At 34.9% G+C, this 23736-nt stretch overlaps 1 protein-coding gene across 1 annotated transcript in view; it reads left to right on the top strand.

The window, feature by feature from the left end:
• The window catches only part of St8sia4 (ST8 alpha-N-acetyl-neuraminide alpha-2,8-sialyltransferase 4), a 90942-nt gene that overhangs the window by 21174 nt on the left and 46032 nt on the right, over positions 1-23736 (top strand). The window lies entirely within an intron of this gene.

The following is a 23736-nucleotide window of genomic DNA, read 5'->3' on the forward strand; positions in this document are numbered from 1 at the left end:
GAAATATGTCATATTAAAATTGTAAAACCTGAAATATTTCTGTCTCTTAATATTCAAAATATCATTATATTTAGCATGCTTAGAAGTAACATTTTTATTGTGGTTTTTTATTTTGTTTGTTTTGTTTTTCTGAGACAGGGTTTCTCTGTGCAAATTCCTTGCATTGTAGATTAGGCTGGCCTTGAACTCACAGAGGTGTGCCAGCCTCTGCCTTACAAAGGTGTGTGTTACTATACTTGGTGGCTAGAAATCATTTTATAAAATTTACATTAAACTGTTCTTCATATTGCACAAAATTGTTAATTAGAACAGTTCAATTTTATATTACTTTTGTACCTATACAAAGTAATCTGTTATACAGGAAAACACTAGTTTATTTTAGAAAAACACTAATAAATCATGATAGTACTTAGTCTCAAGTAATACTTGATATGTGATACCATGGTCCAGTCAAAAGCAGATCTCATTATAGAATCATTTTTACAGGAGACTGAGGCTGCAAAGGTCAGAAAGAGTCACTGAGGCAAAAATCTCTGTAGATACCTGGTGAATGAGAAGTAGTTTTCCATGTCAGTTATAGCCAAGAATGGAGAAAGACTTATAAAACGTTCTAGAGAAATAAATAGCAGCTCTATTATTGAATATAGTTATTCAGCCTTAGAATTTAACGTAGTTTATTAGATACTACAAGGTAAATTTAAAGGCTAGATAGATGAGAAACCATTAGTTATCTTAATCAGGTGTTTTTGGTAACCATTGATAATATTTGATGTTCCTATAGTACCATGAACTAGGTCAAGCCAACCAGAATACAGCAAACATGCATACAGCTACAGAATTAGTCACACTATTAGGAGACAGTCACCTTTGCAAAGTGGTATGCACAATTTAGCTTGAGCCCAAACAGCATGGTTTAGGCTATGTGCAAAGTATAACAGGGGAACACACTTTTAACCTCTCTCTATAAATATTGATGAAGTTTTCAGTGTTTCAGAGCCAAATCTAATTAAATTGGATGTAATTTTGGCATGACACAAAGAACTAGAAATAATAGAAACCTTCATTAAGTTAAAACATAAAGTTATTTTAGTGTTTGTGCTATCATCTAATTTTTAAGATATTGTAGGTAGATATATGACTTTTTGAGTATAATTAATTTTATTTTCAGTGATACTGAATAAAGTGTCTAGTCTTACATTTCTGGTTTTTGTCTTCATGAGACAAGAGCTAGACTGGCCTCAGACATATTCTGCCTCTGAGGAAATCTTTGATCTTCTGATCCCACTTCCTCCAGGACCTAAGTGTTGCTTATACCACAGTCATACCAGTGTTCAGCCTTCATGGACCTGTGTTTCCTACTTCAGAACCTTAGATGCTTTCTCTCTATGGACAATGGGCAACTTGTCTAGTCACACAATCAGAGAATCATAATCTCTCCCTCCCAAACCCTGACTGAAGTGCTGTCGAAGACACTCTGAATACTTATGTATGTAAATAAATTCTGCGCAATTCTTTTCAATTTAGTTTATAGCAGAAAATTCCACTTACATTTCACTCTATGAAAAGCAGGGTTAGAAACCAACCTTTGCCGTTTATTTATAGTACCATTTTCATTCCATTTCCCCCACTTTGGAGCCATGGAATTAATATGTTCAAGCCGATGAAGTGGTTAAAGTTATTTTGGGGCTTTCAAAAAAAAAAACCAAAAAACTCATCAAAATCTTTAAAGTGATTTGAATTTTCCTGAAGTCCAATACAACTACTTCTGTAGGGTACTTTACCACCTTTTATGTCTGCCAAAAGTGCATTGTAAAATAAAAATGCTGCAACTGCTGTATCCCTGATGTGAGTACATAAGAAGTTGTTCCCTTCACGCTGAAACACTCTTACCATGGATTCTGAGTAACTGTTTCTGCTTAATTTTGTCATTTTATTCCTTATTAATCTTGTTTTTATCCATTCTACCTTTTTTCTTATCTTTAGCCTAAATCACTTTCTCTTATTGTACTCTTTTTTTTTTTCCTTTAGTCGCCTCTACCCTTGTTGTAGGCTTCAAAATGCATTGTTAAGGAATAGATTACTTTAAAAAACAAGGGAGGTTCAGAGATACAAAAGACTTGATCTACATTGTAGGTCAGGATTCCAGCACCAACCGGATGCTCCTTACGAAACTGAAATCTCAAACTTGAGTCAGGCCTACGGAGTCAGAATGTGTGTTATTATGTGTTCCGGTGGTTCTTATGGTGTGTCATAGGGAAGCTGGAGCTAAACATATTTCTGTTCTCTAGCTTATGCATTTATGGTCTAGTAACCAGACTGGTGCACTGAATTTTACATTGTTTAAATGACTAAAAGACCAATAAGGAAAACATGTAAATTTGATCAAATTTTCCTTTTTTTGTGTTGGTGTAATCATTTTTTATTTTATTTTTTAAAATTTATTTTACATACCAACTCCAATTCCCATCCCTCCCCACCTCCTGTTTCCTGTATCTCCCTGTCACATCCCCCATTCACTCCTTAGAAAAGGTAAAACCTCCCATGGGGAGTTAACAAAGCCTGGTATGTCAAGTTGAGGTAGGAGATAGGACCAAGCCCCTCCCCGATGCATCAAGGCTTACCAAGGTAGCCCACCATAGAAAATTAGCTCCGAAAAGTCAGTTTGTGCACGAGAGATAAATCCTGGTTCAAGGGCCTAGTTTGGTCCCATGCAGACTTCCCAACTGTCAGTCCAGAGTCCATAGCTCCCACTATCTCAGGTCAGTTGTCTCTGTGGTTTTCCCCATCATAATCTAGACCCCACACACCTTGCTCATATAATCCCTCCTCCCTTGCTTCAACTGGACTCCAGGAGCTGAGCCCAGTAGTTGGCTGTGGAGCTCTGCATCTCCAATTGAGTTTTTCTTAAAATATGTTAATATACAAGTTTTACAATATTGAGTTTCAAAATTAGTAATTAGGCCTTCCTATATTATCATCTATATTCAGTAAAATAATCATGAGATCTAAAGTAAAAATAATGAACAGGGAAATAATATATATAAATAATATATAATATAATAAATAATATATAATTTTTTTTAAATGTTATTATTTTTAATTTATGTCTCTGTGTGTTCTGCCTGCATATATATTTGTACACTGTTTGTACTTGGTACAACTGAAGAACAGAATAGGGTTTCAGAAACCTTAGAACTGTGTTACAGTTTTCTATGAGCTTCTATAGGAGTGCTGAGAATCAAATGTTGTTTCCCTCTAATCCACTGAGCTGTCCCACCAGCCTGATTATTTTACATATGCATGTATATTCACATATGCATATATATATATATGTGTGTGTGTGTTTGTATAAAACGAATATGCAAATATCTTGCCGAGCTTGGAAACTCAATGACTAGACTTGAAAAGTCTTATTGTCCAATATAAATCACACATTCATTACCTAAACTTATCAAATACATATAAAGTTGACACTGGGTAAGAGAATCTGGATGAGACGGAGTAAGCTATGAAAGAATCTCATCTGAAAGGGCAAAGGAACACTGCTTCAGTAGACAGGAGAATCTATAGAATACAAATAGCTAAAAACAGATTTAAATGTCATGAAGGTATAGATGTCCTGGGGAATGTGATGTAATATGGTAAAGATGGCCTGTCTGTCTAAGAAGAGGGATGTTTCACCCAAGAAAGAGATGAAATATGGAAGAATCAGATTCCCTCGAGAATAAAACATTTTGAGTTTCCCCTGGTGTGTAGTTTATGACAAACATTAAATCACACAACTGACCTTTACTGCATGCTATCATTTATAAAAATAAAACTTAAATAAAAACTATTTTCTAGAAGAAACAAAGTTTCCTTGTTATTGCAAAGGATAGCTTTAATTCTTCCTCACGTGCTCACACATTTCTTAATGGCAATTAAAACCCACAAAATGTGTAACAGAGAGGCAGTCCAGAAAATGAAGAGGATGTTTAGCATTTGTATAAATTCAAATAACAATTTGTGTTTCAGAGACTGGGCCATGTCTTAAATAGATTTGGTCATTTTATTTTACATTATTTTTTGCTTAACATATTTTTCATAATTTAATTCTAATAGAATTTTACAGCTTTAAAATAATTACCTTTGTATGTTTTAGCTACATAAAATTATATTTAACTAATTACATTTAATTATAGTTAATTAATTATGTTTAACATAACATACATAAAATTATGTTTAATTATAAAATCCATGTCCTGTGTACAACTCAGACTTCAATTTTATTATGATCAACAATTCTAAATTTTAACAATGCTAAATAGGAAGTTTATTGTGGATTGCTGCATGATATGAATATATTAGTTTTTGTAATTATGTTAGTTCTAAGACAAAGGGACACTTCAAATAAAAAATAATAATCAAAATGAAAATGAAAAATACTAAATCTATTTAAAACATGTTTACTAATATATCTAATATATATATAACATCTATAATGTTAAAAATTAGTGCATAGTGAAAAGCTTCACTGATATTCTTATTTCAGTGAAAAAAAAATCCAGAAATGTAAATAGATAGAACTTGACCAAAAATCAAATTGATGATGCCTTCCAAGAACCCTAAAATATTTATGTTCACTTACATGTCCTTTCCCATCGTAGAAATCCTGCCAAATGGAAACAATTGCCTAACCACAAAAGCCTTGTTACTTTGCAAAAAAACAATCAAGAAATCACTGGACACTAATATAATTAATCATTCTCTAGGTGGAAAGGAGAAGTAGAAGTTCCAGTAATAACAAAATACAAGTGTTTTCCAGGGTCATAAGATAACATAAGAGTTTGGGTTGCTTTCAGTTTGGGTTCATAAGGAAAATTACATGCAAAAGGAAATGTCAAGTTTTGACGTATCTGTTGAAGAATATTCATGTGATATTAATTATTACCTGACATTTTCAAATATCTCAAGAAATACCCATTGGAGTCTTGGTTTGTTTAAACAAAAAGAAATAGATTTAAAATTCTAGAAATAAGTATCTATAAATGGAGTGAAAACACTATAAAAAGTGGTTAAGAAAAAAAATTTCAGTAAGGGTGTCTAGAGGAAGCAAACTTGAATTTTAGGTCAAAGTACAGAAGAAGAGAGAAAATTGTGCTGGGGCAGCATGACTCATCATGGCAGAGAGGTTCTTATATTTGTTTGTTTTATTTTGTTTTGTTTTTCTTACACAAAGTGCCACCAAATGACCAGTTCCTTATTCTTCCCATAGATTTAAAAATATGGTGTCAATTTTCATGTAAAGTTAAACAGTCACCTGTTAAGTCTCTAGTACATGAATGCTATATTTAATTTTTTTGATTCAAAGTTAAACACAAAATTTTGAGTACATAATTTGAAGTTTTTTGTAATAACTTTCTGTCAGTCACCTGAGTTATCCTGAAGTAGTTCAGAGAAGAAATCTCTTCTGTTGAACTTACCAGAGTATAGGGAAGGACTGTAGCTCATGAAGCAATGGTGTGGAAGAAAACGTATAAGAGAGTTCTCACAGTACACAACCGTGATGAGAAAAAGTAGAGGAGGTACCACTGTCCAGTTGAGAAAGGTTTGTTGAAGTTGGGTGTGTCTGAGTTTAATTGTAAAGAGGTAAATATATAAGGGGAACAAGCAAAATTATGTGATCTTTTTTAGCATCCATGGACATGGTGAATAATTTGTGTGTGTGTCAATACAAGAGTACATTGGTTAATGAGAGTTAGTAAGACTGAAAAGGGAGGTGGGACATGTTATTCAGAGTGAAAGGACCTAAGAAGATTGAGATTAATTTTGCACAAGTTCTGGGAAGACATTCAGCTGAAGAATTATAGGAATAAATGTCAGGCTCAATAAGATGTTTAAAACACTAGATTAACGAAAAGGAAATAAAATTGATTCAGGATAAGTATGAATTATCGTACAGTAATGATTAATACTGAGTCTGCCATTACATTCATTTTTTTCTCAAATTTAAGGATATTTGCACATATGCAGTATTTACATGGCTGGATCCTGTCTAATCATAGACACTTATGTCTCCCATACTCCTTTTCGACATTGCCTGAAGGTATTTTTAGTGAAATGGTAGAGCCTAGCATTTTGACTCTGACTCATCACTAGCAACATCATGATAATGTCAGAAAGCTTCCAGATACTAGCACGTAGGCTTTGTATGTTCACATGAGGGATGCTCAAACTGTAATGCTGAAGACAGCCTGCAAACTTCCAAGAGGAAAGAGAAACTAAGAGAAAGATGTAGGGATGAGAAACTGAGGACAAGCAAAATAATAATAATAATAATAATAATAATGCAGCAATACTGTGAATTTGCATAATGAGAAAAACACAAATGTAAGATGAGTATGCAACTCTAAGAAAAGGCTCGATATCTTTATGATATATTAAACCCAATCATGGAGAATGTGAATTTATTCTAGCTGAAAATTCCAAGGTGCTTCACATATAGGTTAATCTTCCGCATTTCTTCACAGAGCAAGAAGTTTAGGGCCTTCTTGTAAGTGCTCAGAGACTAGACAGAAGAACCACACGTACTTCTTTCCAACTCAAATTCTAACAATATTCCTAACACAGAGCTATGTGCAAACACGTAGAACTTTCACTGGTAAAGATAAATCAGTGTTGTTCCAGATTGAGAAGAGTTAACCGAATGTTTATGATGAAACTAAGGACATCTCTAAGTTATATTCTAACTTTCAGGGACACCATGAAGGGCAAAAGGGAGAATCCCATTTTAATGTCTGATCTCTTTCAAAGGTACCAAGAATTCTCAGGTGTACATTAAGACTCTATTTTTTTTTAAATCAAGGAAATCCAAAGTAAAAACCACGAAACTGAAATGTATATGGCTGAATAGATTTTTATGGTCTATGGTCTATACTATGAGAACTTCTTTTAATAAAGTTCTTACTATGAACAAAAGATATGTTTGAGTATCTTTAAGACAAGTAACCAGGAAGCTCATGAGTTACTACATTAAGTGCCTTATCATCTTAATCAAAACGATACAAAATTTTAAATCAAGTATTCAGTGACTACTTCTTTAATTTAACCTTCATCCAAACCATATCACAGATATTTTCAGTACATTGAAGAAATAATTTGTGTCTAATAATCCTGTCTGTATTTAGAAGAAAAATAAAGGTTTCTAGTACAAATGTAGTACAATGTAGTTATTAAGAACAATTATTCAATAAATATATAATATCCTTCTGATGACTCAGGAGTAATGTGTAGTTCAGTTGTGTTGTAAGCAGCCCAGCTATGGCTATGCACACAGAAAATGCTAGCATTTGCAGTTAACTGTCCCTTTGCGCTATGTGGGATGCCCACTCCTGGGAAATAACAGTTGAAAGGCAGTCATTTGACAATAAGGGACTCAGGATTCTACTGTTGGCATGGCACTTAAATGCCACTTAACTTTGAGCAAATGATACAATACACCTTGGGATTCATTTTCTCCAGCTGATTTGCCTAATGAGGAAACTGAGCTCAACGGTCTCTTGTACCCCTCTGCGGCTCTTAAACCCTGTGACTGTATTTCCTATGAATTCGTGGATGTCTTTGGAACAAGTCCAGTGGACTTACATTGTTGGGAATTTTTACCCTCTAGTTTTCACAGTTTATAGACCAAATTCTTTTCATCAATGAAGTTGTGAAACCAACACTCATTGCTGGGCTCTCTGATCTGGTTTTTGGTTCAGAAATTGTTGATTTCCTTCTGAGGAATGCCAGTCAGCTGGCTAAGCTGTAAAATCAAGAGATGAGCACATCTGTTTAGCTGAAGAAAAACAAGCCTCACATTTAATGACTCACAGAGAGGACTGTTAGTGTGATGAGATCAGGTTCTAGGGAATGCATAGATTATAGGAAGTGTGCAAAGAAGAACCAAGTAACTGTTAGGATTACTGAAAGAAAGAGTAGTAGCTCTAAGTCATCATTACTCAGGACGGCTCTAGGGAAAAGACCCTAACACTTTTCTTGGGGGGTATAACCGAGTTCCTGTATCTGCCACTTTCTAGCAACCATCAAAATTCCTGGAATGACAAAATGCTGTATTGAAATGCCAATCGACTCATCTGTTACTAGAAACATAAAGTATGAATTAATAGCCATCAGGATGCCAAATGTTAACAGTGATTATTTTTAACAGCATTTACAAGAAGATTATGTTTGAAAACATAACTTCCTTCTTTTGGGTAGAATGATTTCAGAGTTTTCATGGCTTCATGTGTGTGTGTGTGTGTGTGTGTTTGTGTGTGTGTGTGTATGAGCATATAAAATGAATACATGGACCTCCATTCAATGAATATGGATTCAGCTTTAAAAATTATAACAATACTAATTTTAATAGAAAAGTTCAATTAAAAATATGAACAGTGTACTTTCAGAGAAAGATCGAGCTCTGTTTCTTTTGCTAAGAATTATGTTCTATTTAAGTATATGTCTATGGGAGGGTGAGGGGTAGGAACATACGTGTGTGTGTGTGTGTGTGTGTGTGTGTGTGTTTGTAGGGGGGAGGGCTGGCAGCAGGGGTCAGAAAGCATTGAGTCCTTCAGGAATTACAGGTGTAATTACAGGAGATACGGGTGTTTGTGAGCCCCTAGCATTGATGCTGGGAACTGAACTTGTCCTCGGGGAAAATAGCAAGTTTCTTAATTGCTGAACCATTCATTTATCCAGTTGAAAGAACTTCTTTGTAATTAAATATTGAACATTTAAGATTTCATGAATTACCATTTTATGTATTCATCCTTGGATTGTTATGGACACTGTATGATTATTTTTATTTTTTGTGAGGTAAAAATGTATTATTAAATTACTGACAACCATTAAAAATTGTAATGTTGAGAGATAAGTTTTAGATTCAGTGCTTTTGATTCAGAACATAGGCTAAATCCAGTTTCTAAGATTTGAATGTCAATGGGAGGACATCTTTCCTCCTTATTAAAACTTTACTACTAATTCTTCATCATATTTATGATTTTTAAGATTTAGATAGTTCACAGATTTACAATCTTGTATGAAGTAATAATTGATACCCCTGTGTTCAGTGACTTACATATGTGATCAGACTAAACAATGAAGTCATGAGTCAAAAACATAGATATCTTAAAAATGAAAGGAATTAAATTTTGTACAATGATTCAATAAAAATTCGAAATTTGAATTTCAGAATTATTTTTCAATATTGCTAACATATTAAAATACTTGAGTTTAAAATATAAGCAATTATTTCATTAATTTGTTACATTGATTTAGCGATGTTTTATTTGTTGAATGAACTGTTACCTAACATCCTCTGGGTATCCAGTTTTAGATCACTGTACCACTATTATACAGGTAAAGACAAAGGTATGTTGTATTTGGAGTTTAGATTTAAAAGGAAGAGTCATATATCTAGAGGAATAATAAAAGAATACCATGACCCCAACAATTGAAGTAAGAATAGAAGATTATAGGAAATGAGGCAGAAGAATCCATTATAAAAATGAGAGTTCCATACTTGATGGTGATTCTGATAGAAAAAGGAAAAAATGACATTTAAACAAATTACTTACATTTCGTCATCTACTTGCTCTCATTTTTAAATTAAGGATATTGATTTTACAAGCTCTCAGTTTCTCTTGCTTGCTGTGCTTCATACATGCCATGTTAATGAAGTATTGTCAAATACATACACTTTTTTAATGCTTTTAGTTTTGATTATTAAAAGCATTAACATCACAAAACTACTGTAATTTTAACTTTGTAAATACATGCTTTGGTCTCTTTCTACTTTCTTAGACTCCTAAGACGCAATGCTTTATATGCAGCTTAGGAAAACTGTACCTATTTGGAATGCTTAATTTGGTGCCCTTTATATTGAAACTCTTTATCACCTCTTTATTCATATGCCAAGAAGATTTCCATGTCTTGGACAATTTCTTATATAATAGACATTTACCATATTTCAAGATTACATGTGCTCTTTGGCACAGCACAAGCTTTATTGAGTAAGTGATAATTTGCACTTTCACCTTTTAAAAGAATAAATTTTACTTGTTGCAATTTAATTAAAGCGGAATCCTGAAATTTAGACTTACTTTAAACACTACAGTTTATTTTCTACTTATCATCACACCTAGACTGTGTTTGGCAATACTTGAGGCCAACTCTTATTAAGAATGAATTTTGGTTTAGAGTTTCTGTTTTGTTTTATTTTGTGGGAAAGCCTTGATTAACCCTCAGCATCCTCACAGTTTCCCCAACTTGCTTTGAATGATCCTGCACACACCTATAGAAACAACTTGTCACTTCAAATAGGCACATTGGTCTGCCAGACCTTATTTCCTGTTCTAAGTCAAACAATTCCAGCTGCTAGGCTCTTTTAGAAGAATGTTGGACTATTTTAACCTGACTTCTGAGCTCCTCTTTGTGCTCTCCTCGGCTCTAGCTGCACAGCACAGGAATACACAGTGGAAACAAAAGGAAGTCTGAATCTCAGGCTAGAGAGATGGTGCAATGGTTAACAGCACTTGCTTCTCTTCCTGGGGATCTGAGTTCAGGATACAGTATCCATGTCACGTTGCTCACTATTGTCTGTAGCTGTAGTTCCAGGAGCTCTGAGAACCCTGACCTCTCGGGACCCTGCATGCGTCTGCTATACCCACATGCAAACATATACATCTTCGTGTCATTAAAAGTAGTAAAAGTAATCTTTAAAATGTGATGCGATTGTGCTAACAATGAGAAGAGTTGCTACAGGGTTTTAAAAATGAAATTCTAGGAATCTCAACAAGGTGGTAACATTGTTTTCTTTGTCCTTCTCAATCCAATGCCAAAGATACATGTTTTTCTCAAACAATGAGTCTAGGAACAACTATCTATTTTATAAGAAGTATGCCAGCACATGATTACAACTTTTCAAGTTTTGTTTGTTTGTTCATTATTTATTTAAAATTTCCACCTCCTCCAATCGTCCCATTTTCCTCCCACTCCCCAAATCCCCCTCTCCCTCGCTCTCCAGTCCTAAGAGAAGTCAGGGTGCCCTGCCTTGTGGGAAGTCCAAGGCCCTCCCTCCGTCCTAGGAAGGTGAGCATCCAAACAGACTAGGCTACCAAAAAGCCAGTACATGCAGTAGAATCAAAACTCAGTGTCATTATATTTGGCTTCTCAGTCCGCCCTCATTGTCAGCCACATTCGGAGTCCGGTTTGATCACTTGCTCTTTCAGACCCAGTCCATCTGGCCTTGGTGAGCTCCCATTAGATCATTCCTACCATCTCCGTGGGTGGACGCACCCCTCGCCATCTTGACTTCCTTGCTCATCTTCTCCCTCCTTCTGCTCTTCATCTGCGCTTGGGGAGCTCAGTCCCAGTGCTCCAATGTGGGTCACTGTCTCTATCTCCATCCCTTGCCAGATGAAGGTTCTATGGTGATATGCAAGACATTCATCAGTGTGTGGGAGAAGGCCAGTTTAGGCACCCTCTCCTCTGCTGCCCACAGACCTTGTTGGGGAAATCCCCTTGGACACCCGGGAACCCCTCTAAGAGCCAAGACTCTAGCCAACCCTAAAAAGGCTCCCTTAATTAAGATATCTTCTTCCCTGCTCCCATATCCACCCTTCATCCATTTCAATTATCCCATTCCCCCAAGCTCTCCCATTCTCCCCTTCTCCCTTCTCTCTCCCCATCTTCCCTTCCTCCCAACTCACCCCCACCCCCCTGCTCCCAACTTTTGCCTGGCGATCTTGTCTACTTCCAATATCCAGGAGGATAACTATATGTATTTCTTTGTGTTCACCTTCTTATTTAGCTACTCTAGGACCACGAACTATCAGCTCAATTTCCTTTGTTTGTGGCTAATATCCACTTACGAGTGAGTACATACCATATTCATCTTTTTGGGTCTGGGTTATCTCACTCGGTAAAGTGTTTTCTATTTCCATCTATTTGCATGCAAAATTCAAGATATCATTATATTTTACCGCTGAGTAGAACCCTAAGATGTATATGTGCCAAACCTTCTTTATCCATTCTTCTATTGAGGGGCCCCTAGGTTGCTTCCAGGTTCTGGCTATTACAAATAGTGCTGCCATGAACACATGCTTTTGTAGTATGATTGGGTATCTCTTGGGTATATTCCCAAGAGTGGAATTGCTGGATCCTGAGTTAGGTTGACTCCCAGTTTCTTGAGAAACCACCACACTGAATTCCAAAGTGGTTGCACAAGTTTGCATTCCCACCAACAATGGATGAGTGTTCCCCTTACTCCACAACCTCGCCAGAATAGGCTGTCATTGGCGTTTTCGATTTTAGCCATTCTGACAGGTATAAGATGGTATCTCCAAATTGTTTTGATTTGCATTTCCCAGATTGCTAAAGAGGTTGAGCATAACCTTAAGTGTCTTTTGGCCATTTGAACTTCTTCAGTTGAAAATTCTCTGTTCAGTTCAATACCCCCTTTTTTTTATGGTTTGGAACATAGTACCTCTGAAATTTCAAGATGAGTATTTGTGGATTGTTCAATGAACACATTCACATACAAAGTACATTAGATAATGGTCATCATTTTCTTTTGTTTTCCTAATTCATTGAACATATTTCTTCTACATAATTTACTATATTTATCATTATAAATAAATACTTCAGAGTAGCCCAATAACTTAATGCTATCAATTTTCTCTAAAACACTGTAAATGGGTATTACCCCTTATTTAAGAAAAAAAACCCACAGGACATTTTCAAGTTAATGGTTCATGTACACATTGGCATTCATAGAGTGGTAGAAACTGTATGTCCATGTGTCAGGTAATGCCACTAGAGTATAAGGTATAGAAAGTGCATATACAAGAAATCTCTGGGAAATGGGAGGTCTGTAATGAAAGCCACTGTTAGAATCTTGGCTGCAGCCATTTCAATTTTGAGTTGCGAGAACAGCATGATAAAATGTGCATTTAACCACAGAATGCCTCTGCAAAAGCTGAATACAGACGGAAAGTCCTTGCGAGCAACGACTTTGAATAACTTTTTAAAATGGTGAATAATAAATAATGCATTTTACATCATTATCTAGCCCCGCTGTCACTCCTACCACTGCAATTGCTGTATTTGGACACATGAGCAGTAATTAAAATGATTACACAAAATTTTCATAAAGTATGTGATGGGAATACTCTCATTTTTTTTATCCTAATCTCCTGTATTCTCCAGTTTTCCAAACTTGCTCATTCATGACCCCAAATTAATTCATGACTCACCAATGAATCTAGTTCATTTAATGAAATTAATTAGAAACTAATTGCAATAATAGTTCAACGAGATGTGGTGGTACCTCACCCAAGAAGATATCAATAGGACTAGAGATGGCAGAATGTATTCAGGGAAGTTTTTTTTTTTCATGGAATTTTGAGAAGTTTGTAAAAAATGAGATAGGAAGAGCAAGAACAATATGGGAGGGATAGAGGTCTTTCAGTCATGTTAACGTGTGACTGTTGACAAGACCTACACCATATGCTATTGGAATAAGAATGATGCAATGGATGTGCAGTTGTTCTTTCCTTCTTCTGGCATAAGAACGTGAAATGTCTTTGCTTACTCACTTAACCTGATAGTGTCCTAGAGGCTTAGAGAGTAAGAGACTGTCTGAATCTTCTGAGAATTATATCGAGTTTCCAGGACCCAGTGTTAAATAAATCATATATAGCAAAGACATCTCAGTGTGTGTGTGTTTGGCGGGGGGGGGGGGGGGGGGGAGTTAGGTGACCTTTATTGATTGTTTAGCTTATATATCTGTAGGAACCCCAGAGTTTGAGAATCAGGCAAAAATCCAGGTGCAGTGTTTGATTTAAAATAATTATGAATAACTATTTAAGGCAAAGACAGTGAAATACGAAAATTTTTCTCTTAAATTCCTTTATAAAATCCAAGACTATCCTTTTATTTAAAATGAGTTTAGCAGATACACTTTGTCTTAAGACTATATGTAGTATCAAGGAATATAATAGTTATAATGATTCAAGTTAAGCTGGCCTTGGGAGTGTGTGTGTGTGTGTTCACATTTGTGAAAAGACAAAAAGTTAGTCATATGATAGTGTTTAGAGATTTATGAAAATGGTGGAATAAAAAGGTCATATTCATTATCATAATGGTAGATCTCTACACTGATAACAAGGAGCATAAAATTGAACATATGTTTTTATAACTATGTATTTAATTAATTATGTAGTTCAAATCTTAAACATATTTTAGCATAGATTAGGTACTTTGACAGCTCTGCTGCTCTGGCTCTGAGACAAATGACCAAGGCCTACTCAGAAGCCCTGTGTGACCCAACTTCCTCCTCAGAGAAGTGGATTTATGATCATGTTACTTTTGTACTTTGTTGTGTTTATGAGAAATTCAGTGTTTATAGTTCTGTGTATGTGTATGTTTGCATTTATATTTAAGTGTTTGCAATGAATTTTAGAATCTATGGATACCAAATATTTCCATATACTTAGTCAAATATGCTATATGCGTATGTGTACATGTGTGCACATTTTTGTGCTTGTTTGTGTGCAATTGTGTTCAAGTGTGCATGAAAATCAGAGCACAAAGTTAAATGGCATCCTCAAAAATACTACCCCTTTCCTTTAGGGCTGCTCATTGGACTGAGGCACATTGAATTGGCTAGACTGGTTGATTTGTAAGCCCCAAAGATCCCATGTTTTTGCCTCCACATCACATAGTCATATATGTGTACTACTACACTTGGTATTTTCATGTGGGTTTACGAATGAACCTCAGAATCTCATACACTCAAGGCAAGCTATTTAACTACCTGTCCTGTTTTTTTTTTTTTTTTTTTTTTTTTTTTAGCAAATTATTTACTTCACTACTGGTGAACATGAATGACGCAAAGAAAGAAAGTAGATATGGTCTGAGGAATACATAGTCTAATGCTAAAACTGACATAGCAAACAGTGTGATAATGAGAGAGAAAGAGAGAGAGAGAGAGAGAGAGAGAGAGAGAGAGAGAGAGAGATGATAGATAGATAGATAGATAGATAGATAGATAGATGATAGATAGATAGATAGATGATAGATAGATAGATAGATAGATAGATAGATAGATAGATAGATAGATAGATAGATAGATGATAGATAGATAGATGATAGATAGATAGACTGATACTATTGTCTCAAATGAAAGCAAGACAGCTAGCTCCTTGTCCAAGGGTGATATTTGCTTACCCTATGATTTGAGACTTGCTTCTGAAGGTCCACTCCTGCCAATGAATGCTTAATCTTAACTAATCAATTTGTCATTTATAAAAAAAAATCTGAAATAAATTCTGGAATATAAGTGTATTAAAGTCTCACTTATGTGAAGCCTTGCAAATGAGAATGATCGCAAATAGTAAATGTTAACAAAGGATGAGAGAAAGATGAAATTAAAAGTTACAAACTCACTGAAATTTTAGGAAAAATCTACGCAAGATGTAGCCAAGGTGGAACAGGGCGGAGTAAAAAGAAAGGGTATGGAGGAATAGGAAAGAACAAACCATCAGAGGCCAAACGAGTAGAAAGAGGAAAAATTATGAGAAATCTCTAAGATGTTGCTCTTGTCGGGGCAGCAGGAGTAACAGGAAATAGGAAATGACTCAGAGGGATGAAGAGAACTCTACAGACAGTGTTTCCTGTGTGCATGCATATCTGAAGGGTTTCAAAGCCAGCCCGGGAGGAGTTCAGTAGGAGACAGGAGTTCATGCAAAAGGCATGATAGGTGGTAATTTTTCTCATTGTGCAAATAGGATTCGTCATTGGGCTCACTTAAGGGGCAATGCATGTACTTGCTTGGTACTAAATCTCTAGAAACTGGTAGCCACTGCATATGGATGCTGAGTGACTATTTGGGCATTCGTTGCTCTCTAGAACTGCTTGAAGTCTGACTTACCAATCTTCTTATCTGGAATAGGTCTACTCACACAGTAAAGGGCCTGCTGTCAGTTGTAAAATGAAAACAAAGCAGTTACTTTAATTCTGTACCTGACAACAACGGAAGGGCCCTGTGACCAAGCGATCTAAACAGATGTTCTTATTTGTGGCCTTAAACAATGAGAGGAAGTCTTGAATACAGTGAGATTTCCAAATGTCTATAAGTGCTCTGCAGGAGACTTTTGGAGACTTAACAGATCTAAAAAAGCTATGGCAATTTTATTATCCATTCGAGAAAGAACTCCCCATTTAAGTTACTTAGAGTTGGTTTCTAACTGCTTTCCACAAACAGAAGAGGTGAGAGTAGAAGAAGGAAAGAAAAAAAAAAGGACAGCCTTGAATTATAAAACACAGATATCCTAGGAAGCCAACTTCATTAAAGATTATTTAAGTGTTGCTTACTTTCTAGGAAAAGTATTCTAACAGTTTGGTATTTTGTTGTTACATATTGTCTTGCAGTTATGTGTGCTTATGACTATTAATAAGTGAGGGATGAAAGCTTAAATATTCCCTGAGTTTATACCTTGAGACTCTGAGGTAATGAGGACTCGGTTGTGAACCGGATGAGTAGTGCCCCAATTTGAGTTCTGCGGTCTGTTGACATTTCAGAATTTTCCTCTATAAATATAAAAAGACACAGAGGAAATGGAAGTCACCTTTTCCTTGTCTCCAATACTGCTTAGTACACAATCTTTGATTACTAAGCATTCAGGTTTTAGTTAAGGAAAATAATTCTTGCCTATCATTGTCCATGTGGTGTCTACCCCACTTTGTCCCCCCTGTTTATTGCTGTATTTCAATCTTCCCCATCCCCCTTATTTGAATCTTTCTTGAAAAACAAATACTGACTTGAATTAGCCACACCACGAAATATTAACCAGAACCTAAAGAGAAAGTTGATAAATATGTAGCTTGAGTTTGATTAAAACTGTGAATTTGCAAGGAAACATTCTATAATGGTGTCCTGTTCTCCAAATCTTGTCTATTGGCGTGCTAAAGTTAATAATGTTAATATAATAAGAAGGAATCTGTTTTTTTCTTTATCTAAAATTTTGGATAGTTTGTCTTGTTTAAGTGCCTTCCTTTAAGTCCCAGATGATGTGAACTTTTTTGTATTACTCATACACTTATTAAAAATATTTTACAGAGTATTATGACATTTTTATTATCTGTCATCAGAGAAATACATGTATTCCAAAACTAATTCTCTATTCTTTCATCAATTACTTTTCCTGTACTTTTTAAATAATATTCATGCCTTTAGTATGATAGAATTTTGCAGGAGATGAATAGAAATATAATTATTTTGTTATATATATTTTCACATTAAATTTTATAATAAGATAAACACATCCCACTCACCTAAGGCAACTCTTATTGAAAAAATCACCTGATTTTTGGGAAGGAGTACATAGAAGAGTGAGGAAAATAGAACTCCTCTTTAGTCAATACACTTGGAATCAGTAGTGTGATGGAGATCATAGTCATTCTCAACATCACTTGTAACACAACTTGTGACCAAATTCTCTCTAGAAGTTGCCTATTGCCTAAGAACAGTGGAAAGAGCATGAGCTTCAAATTTGCCTGTTCTTGTTACAGGACATGAAATCTTGGACAGTTTTTCTTTGGTTCAGTTTTTATGTCAATGGAAATGTTTGACACAGGTGTCTCTATTATGTGACTATTTTAGAATCACACTATACTATATGCAAAGACAGTAAGATTTCTGGCACATGATCAGTGTCCATAAATAGTTTTTATAATCACAATAAATTGCTCATCATACATGAGTTATTAAGTTTCAGTGTGACAGCTTTGTTTTCCTGATTATTATATTTCAATCTGTACTTTCATTTTTATGTACAATTAGGCATGTCTATGAACCTTTAAACTTGCTTCTTGCTTACTGAATAATAATTTTTTCTATTCAAAATGGAATATATGTGTATATATAGGCACACATATATATACAATTTCATGGATGTTTTCTGTTTCTATACTGAGAATCTACAAAGAGAGAAAACATAAAAGAGAAAAATTAAACTTAAAATAGTTTATCATCAGCCACATAGGTTTGAGTTAGAGTATACTGGTTAAGGTAGATGAAAACAAAAATATGCTGACTGCCTGCTAATTCTTCAAGTTTAACACAAATCTGGGCAAATGTCAGACGTGTTTAACATTTTATTTGACTTAAATCATAGCCAGACCTGGAAACAACCTAAATGCCACTTGACTGAAGAATGGATAAGGAAAATGTGGTACATTTACATAACGGAGTACTACACAGCAGGAAAAAATAATGACATCTTGAATTTTACAGGAAAATGGAAGGAACTAGAAAATATTATTTTGAGTGACACAGAAAGACAATTATCACATGTACTCACTCATAGGTGGTTCTTAAATCGTTCATTCTAGAATATCCTTGTGGTTGTAGCACTTCTGACATTTCCATCTTTGTCTAACTGAGGTACAAGAATGGCAGTCTAAAAGGTTTCTTTGTGCATAAAACTTCCATTTTAGAGTGGGATTCCTTTAGACATTGAAGACCACTATTCACTCCACATTTTCTAGTAATGCAAAAGATTACCCAAGTTTGTAAAAAAAAATTCTTAAAATTCTTTTGTCTTTACTCATCAGTGTTTTCATGAGGTGACATCTCTGCATCTATATCCAGTTGAGGATTTCATCAATTCCTGTATCAATAACAACATTCACATGTGGCAGTTATCTCTGTGTGTTTGTATATTTGTATAGGAACACTTTATGAAAAATGCATATATTTCTTGTTTCTTCTTTTTTTAATTACTATTTTTTACTTTAAAAAAAATACTAGTCCAAATTCCCACTCCCTCCCGTTCTCCCGCTCCCTCACACACTCCCCTTCCCCCCTCCAGTCCTAAGACAGGACAAGGCACCCTGCCCTGTGACAAGCAAATGACTTTCCGGTTTTGTTTCTTACACCTTGTTTTCAGATAGAAATACCCGCATGTAAATGGATTTCTGTTTCATATGAAAAAGAAAATAAAAAGTTTTATCAGATGGTTTTTGATATTTTTACTAATGCATGATAATTATTTTCTTCAAAAGCTTTCATGCATTTCATTTGATTGGTATTACGTCTATATGGAGCCTCAGAACTTCATCCCAGAAAACTGAGTTGGCTGGCAAGTCATATATTCCAATTTTATCAACAGTATCGAGATCAACATAAAGTCTAAAATATGACAGGTGGAAGACTTTCTCTGTCCCTCTGCTTGACTCTTCAAGTTGAGAACTAAGATAGAAGATTGCAGATATCTTGAAAACTTCCTTTATGGGACAGATATGGTTTGACAAATACTAACACTAGCTGTGGCTGAGAGATTAATGTTAACTCAAAGAAAGGTAGGTGAATTTGGCCACAGCAATAAATACATACATATATGGAGCTTGTTTGAATATTAACTACGGATATGGAAAATACTTAATACCACCCACTCAGAACCACTTCTTTTAATTTAATATACCTTGTATAAGTATTTAACTAACACCGTCCAGATACACAGAACGTCATGTTTCAGCTAAGAGTCTTCAGTGAATAAGTATATATATAGTATAAATTTGAAAAAAAAACACTTGAGCGAATAAACAGTGAATAACTGAATGACCAAGTTTTTGCTGACAGTAATGATAATATCTGTCCGCATTATATTTAGGATTAATAAGATCCTTGAAGAACAACATGACCATGAAAACAGCTAGGGAAGCATTTTGAACATAGTGCTATGTTTGAACAGTGAGTTCTCAACGAATGAATAAATGAGAGATATTCTATTTATTTAGAATATAGAAACATAATATAAGAGAATTGTTGAGAATGATGATAAATCCAATAAGTAATTTCTTGCTCGGGAGTTCCATGATCCTTTAGGAATCATACATGCAGCAATTATTACTTTCTTTGTGGATTATAAGATAATTTATATAGCCTTGAAAAATAGAAGCACTTTCACTTCACATGAGCATTATGGAAAAACAATCATGTACAGTATGGGGTCACAGAAGAAAGTTCAATACTGCCATATAGTTGGATCCATCTCATTCCTGCAAATGCTGTCAATAATGCGGAATTACAGAATTTATAAGTTAAGAATAAGCTTGCCAAGGCTTCCAAGTTTGTGCATTTTTAAATTTTTTATTTGTTAAGAATAATTTGAAAATACAAAATTAATTTGATTAAAGACAAAGGAACTCATTGCTATAACTGCTCATATTTTCACACTAGTTTGGCTTATAAAGATCTATCATTCTGAAATTGGCCACCTCTGTCTTACAATGTTAAGAAGAAACTGAGTAACCAAACAGCACTTCGTGACTGTTTGAGGCACTCTGTTTAACCCCACATTCTTCACTTTCAAAGAAGATATTTAGAAAGAATGAAACTTTGTATTGAGAGACAGTTACAGTCTTGCTTTATCAGCAACATTGCTGCTTTCAGCATCTAGGCTAACTAGTTATCTGCACTGCTACAGGGAAGTACTGCTGGTTCACTATAGTAGATTATTAAATATTTTACTTGAATATGTGATGTTCACCTAATTATATGACTAGATATCTGTCTTATGTGTATAGTAATTTGCCAGCTACATGTAGTCATCATGGTTCTATTCTTTATTTCCAGTGGGGGGAGGGGGAAACAGGCTACTCACTTCCACAACAGTGGCAAAATGGCCTTTTATAGCCAACATAAGCTACATTTTATGGTGTATCTTTTTGTCTCCTTATTATCACTATATTTACTACCATTCTTCTTGAAGCCTGATTGGTCTATGCTCAAGCTGTTAGAATACCATGGTTAAGTTTATTTTTTATTCTACCATCTCCAGTTGTTCTTTTTGTAATTTTATTTTTGGAATTATAATATTTGGCATCATTTTACCCTTTCCTTTCCACTCTCCAAACCTTCACATAATACCCTCCTTATTTTTCTTTCATATCATATAACCCATTTTATTTGTTAATTTTTATGTGCATATATGTATATGCACATATATTCCTCGATATAACCTTCTCAGCCTGTATAATGCGTACTCGTATGTATGTGTTCAGAGCTCACTATTTGGAACTGGATTACCAACTGAAGTGCTTCTTTTCAGAGAACACTTTTTCCTACTCTGCATTTCTATAGCTCTTTCTGTGTGGATAAACTCTCTTCCACCCACGTTAGCAGGTCGAAATGCCTTTTGGCAGTCAAGCTAGTGAGAATTTATAGATACAGCTTTGACCTTCATAGGAGATACAATGTTCTTTATGTCATCATCATCCATTGAACTTCACTTTTTTGCATTAAGCATGTTTTTTTTTTCTTTAAGATCAACCCTATTCTCAAACAAGCAAACAAACCAAAGCTTTATAGAGGAGTCTTTATGCTTCCAAAGTTAAAAATGTCTTCAGTTAGTACTGATCTCTAATTGTTGAATTTCTTTTTAACTCTTCTTATTTTAAGGTTCTGCCAAATTTTAATTTTTATTATTTATTAGTCCTTTGAGAATTTTGAACAATAATTTTGATCATTCAGACCCCTCTCCACTCCTCACAGGTCCAATCCTCCTTCAGTGCCTGTCCAACCTTGTATTCTTTATTTCCACCCATCAAGTCCAGTTTGTGTTCCTCATACATCCTTGGATATGTGGGCTTCCACTGCAGGGCAGTAGACTTAGGAAGTGCTATACTCTTAAAAGAACTAACCACCCCAACCCCCAGCAGCTATCAATTGGCAATAGCTCCTGGGGTAGGAATTTGTGCCCATTCTTCCTCTCCATGTGGGATTTGACCTGGCTTAAGCTTTCATAGATTTTATTCATGCTGTTAAAATTCCTGTTACTAGACCTGGATGGAGGTGGGGGTTCCTTGGACTTCCCATAGGACAGGGAACCCTGATTGCTTTTCGGGCTGGGGGGAGACTTAATTGGGGGAGGGGGAGGGAAATGGGAGGCGGCGGCGGGGAAGAGACAGAAATCTTTAATAAATAAATAAATAAAATAAATAAAATAATAAAAAAAAAGATTTTAAAATAAAAAAAAACTTTATCTTTTCTTTAAAAAAAAAATTCCTGTAACTTCATATTGCATCTGCTTTACTGTATAAGCATCGTCTCTAGACCTTATAGCCTTTCCTCTTCCAAAATGATCCTTAAGGCTTGGAGGGAGGGGTGTGACATATATGATCCATTTAGGACTAAGCCTACCACAATTCCTTATTCTGGGTGTCTTGTCCCAATGTGGGTCTCTGTGTTAATGACTGTCTACTTCACATTGAGGCTTCCCCAATGAGGGCTGAGAGACACATTAATCTATGGGTCTATGGGTAAGAATTTATATGTACTTAAATATGATGTTCATTTATCACGTACATGCCCACATAGCTGTGTGTCAGAACTGTGTTTAGTTCATGTTAAATAGTGCTTGCTGAGGAATTATGGGATTATTAGGGAATATAAACATAATAATCATAACTCTTTCTCACTCAGCAGATGATTCAGCAATAAAAACTTTCTCTCTCTTCAGCAGAATTGTTCCCGATTATTTTTATATTATTGGTATCATGAAGTATAGATGCTATCTACAAAGAGAAATCATCTGCTGAGGTTTTGTGGGTGATTTTTATTTCTTTTTTAGCAGTAAGATATGTATGATGTCATCTATCTTGACAGGATCTTGTCAGCTTTACTGTTAATTTGTGATCTTGCATGTTACTCGAGGTATCATCTATAATAATAACCCTGAGAATAGCCTTTTCCCTACACGATCCAAATTCAAATTATGATCAGATTGATTAACATGTTATATATTTTAAATATTGGTGTGATGCAGGTGTGAATATTTCAGATGTTTCTGTGCACACTTGATGTGAAAGGTGGGGGCAGAAGAATCTGGAGCGCATGGTTACCCTTTAGACTGTAGACATATAAGGCTAAAACTATCTATAGGTGTTTGAGGAAAAAAATGGGCTACATGGAGATCCTGTTACCCAGTAAATTCAAACAAATAATATCAGGTGTTAGATCTTAAGTATGCCATGATTCTCATAACAGATTTTTTTGACAATGGTTCACATTAGAGTATTAGGTGAAATATACTTTCTATTCTTTTGTACACCATCCTGGAAAATTCTGCTTTTCTGAGTGCAACAGCCATTCAGGGCTTTCCTATTCTGACTGTCTCCATTATAAAAGAAGTGATTTACAGTTAGTAAATTAGTGACACGGACTAAGAATAGGTAAAATCTCTATTATATGACACAGCGTGCATATAGATATATGTTAAAATATTACCTTTAATTTCTAATATGCAAATATTAAATGTCAATATTTTTCCTTTCCCCTTTTAATAGCTCACCCTAGATAATAAAGACTTTACCTAATAGTGTGAGATATAAAATATCTATTGCTATAGATAAAGTTGTAAGAGATCTATGAAATAACATATGTTAACTAAGAGAGATATAGGCTTATATCTAAGACAATGTTTCTACAGTAGGATACACAATTTCCATTTTAATTAAAATTTAAGTTTTTTGGAATTTAATTGATGTGTAAATTCATGGAAGAGAAATAAAGAATTTAGTAAAACTAATGAACTATAAGATTTATATTCATTCTTTTGAGGGATTGACAAAAAAGGGGTGAAGCTGTATTTTAGATATAGGCAGGTGTGCTTTCATGAATGCATAGATGGAATGCATTTGAAAGACATTTTT

Source organism: Microtus pennsylvanicus, chromosome 17, assembly GCF_037038515.1.
Source record: "Microtus pennsylvanicus isolate mMicPen1 chromosome 17, mMicPen1.hap1, whole genome shotgun sequence".
Taxonomy (NCBI): Eukaryota; Metazoa; Chordata; class Mammalia; order Rodentia; family Cricetidae; genus Microtus; species Microtus pennsylvanicus.